Here is a 6,759-nt window from a genome sequence, read left to right on the forward strand (position 1 = left end):
TGGATATTTGGAGATTATGGAGGGTTCCGACGTTGTGCATAGCCCGATACTGGCCGATCTTTTTCCATCACAGGAGTGTGATCCTATTTTGCCTGATACAGATCCGACACCCATTGTTATATCCGATGATGATACTGATCCTGATGCTATGGTGGATCCAGCACCTGTTATTGTTCTTTCTGATGATGACACCGAGACTGAGGATGTTGTCACTGAGGTTTCTGGACTAGGGCCACCGAGTCCTATCACCATTTCATCTACCGGCACTACCGGAGAGACACCTAGCTATGATCCTGCTGAGGATCATGGTCCTTTACCACCGACGCCAGTAGGAATGCCATCTGGGTCCCCACCTTTGGAGGCGTTCGAGTTGCCCATCCCACCTGCATTACTGGGATTTCCCGACTACTCTGCTTTTCTTCAGCTAGAGGACGCATTATGGAGGTACTTCTGTCTGCCCACATTGGCTATTGAGGGGAGAGATGACGATCGAAACAACGAGTTAGTGCGGACTTACCTCGACATGATGGATATTGTGATGACTTCTTTTCCTATCACATCCGAGACCGGAGGGCCGCCCAGCATCCCACCTATGGATACAGCCACGGTTCAGCCACCACATTTTCAGACTACGTATGAGACCGGAGGACCATCCACCTGTGTACCTATGGAGACAGCCGCGACTGAGTTACCACCTTATCAGACTATCTATGAGACCGGAGGGCCATCTCGCCTTCCAGCTATCGACACATCCTATGTTTTTGGAGGATCTACTTCTCTTGGAGATCCTTACGCTCCTCAGTCCTATCATCACGGACAAGGTAGCGATGTTCTTTTTGGTGCCGGAGATAGATATGTGGATCCTCACGGATACCCATATCATACTACTACCCATCTTAGTAGATCGGATCTGTACCCGACTTGCCTTGCTTGCGGACTTGCCGGACACTTGACTGCTGATTGTGGGAGGTACTACGAGCTATCCGGGACACCCTACCTACCGAGTGCACAACCAGCCGGGGAATCGTCGGAGTGGACTTACTGTCCCAACTGCGATATGTTACTCTATATATGGCGTTCTTAGACGCCTAGGGCCTGGTAAGTAGGGTACTGACTTTTTGTTGTGATATAGCGGTGTACAGACTTTTGTGGTGTGTTGTGACAGCCGATGTCCCTTTTGTTGTATGATATACCATCGATAGCGATAAAAGATGTTTTTCTGTCAAGTATGTATGTATTTGATGGGATGATATGTTTTATAGTGAAAATGGTTATCATTTTGCGTTATCTATTGAGTAATTACGTGACCATATTATTCAAGTATGCATGTTCTTGTTTGATTGTTGCATATTTGAATAGTGTGGTTTACAAGATGAAAAATAGTGAGCGCTCGGACATATGGCCTAACAAAACATTTACAATGGTTGAAATATCACACAAATCGTTAGTATCATTAGAACCTTAGAATTTAGACCGCCCTTTTAGAGTAGATAGTAGAACCTAGATTTGCTAGGTTGCTTGGATAGATTGGTTAGATTTGCTAGATTGCCTAGATAGAATTTCTAGGTTGTGGGGATAGAATCGCTAGGTTGCTGGTTAGTTTTGCGATTAGATTGTTAGGTTAGTTGTTAACTAACTTGCTGGGAAGTGTTCTTTTGAGATTGCAGCTTGTGTGTTTGTTGATCGGAACTTTAAGGGTGGAAACCTTAAAGTGAGAAGAGTTAAAGCCAAAAACCCAAAGAGAAAGAGTTCAGACGGACAAGACAGTGGTATGGACTGGACAAGAACAAGACTTCGTTGAGAAAAGGCTTCATCAGTATTTGGGAAAAAGGAGAGTTTCAGAAAAGGGATTTGAATAATCAGAAGCAAAGATGATATCTATCGAAAGGACAAGATAGTATCATGGAAGATAGCGTCATGGCAGAATAAGAGCAAGCAGAGGATTCAGTGATCATTCAAGTGGAGAGATATGAAGACGATTATGGAGACCTTGTAACATCTGTGAAGAGCGTAAACCGATATGAAGATGAGCTGAGAGTGAGTAAACCATGGAGAGTCAAGAAAAATTCAAGACAAAGGGGGATTGTTTTGGAATACATCAAGGTAGTGAACGTTCAGAATCAGAAGTTCGTATGGAAGATATCAAAGGCGAATCGATGAAGAAACACATCTAGTAATCAAGTTAGAATAAAGTAAGGAAGGCTTATGGAGTAGTCGTCATCAAGGTGGAGCAAGTTCAAAATCCAAAGTGTTCATGGAGATCAGAGAAACCGAAAGAGAGATTTCAAGGGTGAATCGATAAAGAAGCAAGTCAAGTGATCAAGACCGTGAGACGAAGTGATCCAAGGAGAGATTGTAATCAAGGGAAGATCAAGAGTCGTGGAGCTGAGCAGTTGCACACTTAAGAATTCGAGGACGAATTCTATTAAGGGGGGGAGAATGTAATAACCCTCCCGAAGGGATAAAATGGTCGAGAGAGTAAAAGTCAAGATCTGGAGCCAAGCTTTTGGGAATCAGAGAGTCATGAAGAATGTTGAGTTTTGATCATTTAAAACTTGACATGGATCGAAGAAAATAGAAGATTGGTCGAGCATCAACCTTGTGGTCAAATCGCGGACGATACGGATTGATCGGGAAGTTTCAGAGTACGAGAAGGTCAAGAATGGGTCGTAAGTGATTCATGAGTCGAAGTAAGCTGCTCTACTCTTTACAGAAGAATCTTAGATTGATCAGATGGACGTTTTGGAGGCATAACATTTTTGAAGCACGACGGGATAGAAGCACGACGTTTTCGAAGCATGACGTGACTTAGCCGCTAAGTTTTTCCCGAAACTTCATATGAGCGGAATATTATTTCAGAGACATTATAAGTCGGAAGCAGGACGGGAATTAAGCAGGACGGGAAGCAAGCATGACGGGAAGCAAGCACGACGGGAAAACCCGAAATCGACCGAAAACCCTTATTTCGGTATTGTCTATTTTTCGAGGAAGCCGGAGACTCGGGAAATATTTTTCTCCAAGTTCAGAATCCTTATGGAGTATATTAGTAATATTCAGAGCATCAGAACGGGAGCGGAAAAATATTCGGGATTGATCACGGGTCGAAAATAAGCCGGGAAGGCCGAAATCGCGCAAATCGACCGAGAAGCTCGAGGTGGCTTGATCTGAGAGGCCAGGACGTGATGTTTATCCACTAAGCAGCTGAGTGTCAACCCAAGGAGGAGGTGTAGGCGTGCAGGAGCCACTCCCTTGCTGCTTGACATGTCGTAGCACGAGGTGTCTCCGTATCTGCAGTCTACGCATGCGAACCGACACCCAGGGGACTCGTGTGTCGCGATGCAAGCACTCCAGCCAGTCTGAGAGACATGTGGACGTGCTGCTGTCATCTGGCATGTGAGGAGGACATGCTGACTGACATTTGGACGCCCGTGTGTCGCGACGCATGCAACCGGAGCCATGCGCGACGACACACAGGCGATGGAGTGGCACCATTTCAATGGTTGGCCATATCTATATAAACCCAGCTCCCCCAGCTCGTTTCATTCATTCCTCACACTCAAACATCGCTCTAAAACCGTGGGTTAGAGAAAGAAAGAGAAGTAGAAAAAAGAATCAAGAGGTTTGGAGCTATTTCGAAGAAGTTAGAGCATTCTTAAGAGCTGTTACTCTACCGAAGTCCGAGAAGAATATCCAGAAGCTAGAGGAGGTTCTGTCCAAGTCCTGATTCGTCCATACCAGTCCATTCCAGATATTGAAGACGGGTTTTGGCTAGGCTCTCTCCGATCGGCACGCTGCAAGAACACTGTGAGTTGGTTTGTTTGAGTTCCACTTGGAACTTAGGATAATTGTTGCATATAGAGTAGAATGCTCACGCTGTTGCATGATAGAGTCCTTAGGGTTATTTGCTTTATAAACCGGACTCAGTTTAGCACGGGCTAAGCTGAGATATATATAAGGAATTAAGACTGAGATAAATAACCTGACTAGGACTAGGATGATTGATACAATTAAGCATGAACCGGTATAGTATGATAAATTATGGCTTAGCAGAATTTGCATAGGATTGATAGGCATGTCTTGCTTTATTTATTTCTGGGTTGAGTAGATTTGGATTAGACTTGCCTTAGAGATATTAGGTTGTTTGCTTGGTAGTTGGCAGGTTTGTTTTGCAGGGTTTGTGTTGTTTCGGAGATCTTGGCCATATAGGCCGATTTCCTTGATAGTGTCGTGTTGGTACAAGGGTCTTAAGCCATATAGGCTGGACTTCTAGTACTGGTAGTTAGTGTTGTAGACTCCTTAGTATTGTTGAGTATTGTGTAGGAGTCTTGTCCTTAGGTCTTTCCTATGGATTATTGTGTAGTGTTGGTTTTGCCGTCAGTATGTGCGTAACCCGTACATACTAGGCTTGTTTAGGGTTGATTTGTGTTTCCTCGCTGCCTCGTATTTAGCGGGTTTAAGGAAACCCCTTATTCGCTGGATCGGGATGACTCAGAGAGACGGGATCATGGCCTATGGCTGAGTGATTACACGACGGTGTAATATGACAGTGACCCGAAGGACTGTGGGCTGTCGAGCGGTGACCCGAAGGACTGTGGGCCGCGGTCGGTTGAAAGTTCCTCTCTTCTGGCCTTTGTGGTAGGAAGTTAGGATGTTGCCGATTTTGGGGATGAACACGAAATCACCATTTCCCGGGCTAGAGTATTTTATTATGTTGTGTCGTGTCTAGTTAGAGTATTGTATTGAGTTAGTTTTATGTATTGTTGTGTTAAGGGTTGTGGAACCCTTGGGTTAGTGTTAGCACCGAGATACGGTGTTAACTCAGATCGAGTCTTGATTGTTAGAATTGCTAGGGATCCGTTCTATTAGTTGGCCGTTTGGCCAAGCTGTTAGTTTTAGATTAAGGTTGAGCATACCTTAGTCGGTGTGGTTTAGGGTTTAGCCTTAGGCTTTATTATTGCGCTTAGGCTAGATTGCTTGTTGTTTTTGGGTTGTCTGGGCTAGCTACATTAGGTTTTGGGTTAGAGGTAGCCAGCTCACTGGGTAACCTTAGGTTGCTCACCCAACTCTCGTTGTCCTTTTTGCAGGAGTTCAGGTTGTAGAAGATTGGATACGTAGGCCGCCGGAGTAGATTTGCAGTGCATTGTGCTACGGTTTGATTCTTAAACATTACTTTTCCGTTGCGTTTTATTCGGGTTTGGGATCCCTAAAATATTGCAAATATTCTTAAAAGGCTTAGAATTTATTTAAATTTGAACGGGTCCAATATGATATTGGTTTAGTCCGAACCGACACAACGTTAGCTCTTGGTACGGGTTGAAAAGCCTTAGGCCTCGATCTAACGGAAAACGTTGACTTCGGGTACGGGTTGCAAAGCCTTATGCCTTGAGTTAGCGGGACGTGTTAGTGGATGAACTGGTCTAAGTTGCGGAGTAAATTCTGTGGCATTGACTGGATCGTCCCTAGCTCGTCATGTAGCGCTTCCGGACCATGGTGTTGGGTTGGACGGTCAGTCATGTTCTTGTTTGATTGTTGGCTGGCCGGTTGACCTTTCATCTCCAACCCTTAGTGTTGGTCGCTCCGTCGGTCATGTTCTTGTTTGATTGTTGGCCGGTGGTTTGACCGATGCCTAGGACGGTTCGGGGGTGTTACAGTGTGGGGGCTTCCGAACACACGCCTAAGGTACTGGATGCAAACCAAGTACAAACCGCCATGAATCATCCATCCGGTTGGTTTGGCCGTTTGCTCCATGAGTGGATGGTTGCATCTATTGTTCTTATTCTGTCAATATATCTCTTCTCCATCATATTCTGAAGTTATTTATGAGTCTAAACTCATGAACACGCCACCAGGCTTGGCTAGATCAGAGTAATCTCTCCATGGCCTTGGTTGGGCATGTATGGTCCGATCTCATACTTCCAGTGGGAGTTATTGGGATTTGGCGTTTGATATCTCTTAGTGGGGATTTATAATGAATTATCAAAGTGATAGAATAATTTTATATGATTGATTTCGAGATGGTACCATGAGACCGGTTAGGTTGTTCATGGCCAAGATCAATATGATCAAGGCCGGTTCTGGGAAATCCGCTTGGACCATTCTCTTAATCATGATTTATCATGATTTATCATGTTGTTAAATTAGTTTTTGGATGAGTAATTGAATGGGTCACAAATCGGCCAGAAATAGGCTAAGGTGTCCGAACCATGCTTAGGTTTGATTATTGCTAGGATATCGGTCATGAATCTTATGCATATGTGTTGTGGGTTTTGATTTCAGGTTCTGACAGGGACCGTGGTAAGGCTAAGGAGCCATGAAGACCTTTGGCCGTGTGAGATGTGTGATGTAGTACTTGTTGTTTACATTTGGATTTAACATAGCCTATAGTGCAACTGAATGATTTGAATACTTTGTATGGATCACATTTGATATATATATAAAATGATTGTTCGCCTTAAGCTTCCGCATTGATTTATTATTGCATGAACTCAAATGATTGAAAAATGACTAAGTAAAGATTGGACCTTAACCGGCTGAATTACACTTAGATGTTTAGGTAAGGCCGCGGACTGGTTGGATCATGGGATCCAGGTTTGGGTCTTACAGGTCCGGTCACTACATCTAGACACCATGGCAAGTGAGGATGAGCCTTTGGGTTTAGAGGCTGTGAACCAGGCTGATCTACTTACCAGAATACAACAAGCACAAAGCTTGGATGAGAATTTGCAAAAGGTTGCAAAGAATGATAAGACCGAGTACCAA

This window comes from Raphanus sativus, unplaced genomic scaffold (genome assembly GCF_000801105.2).
Source record: "Raphanus sativus cultivar WK10039 unplaced genomic scaffold, ASM80110v3 Scaffold0814, whole genome shotgun sequence".
Taxonomy (NCBI): domain Eukaryota; kingdom Viridiplantae; phylum Streptophyta; class Magnoliopsida; order Brassicales; family Brassicaceae; genus Raphanus; species Raphanus sativus.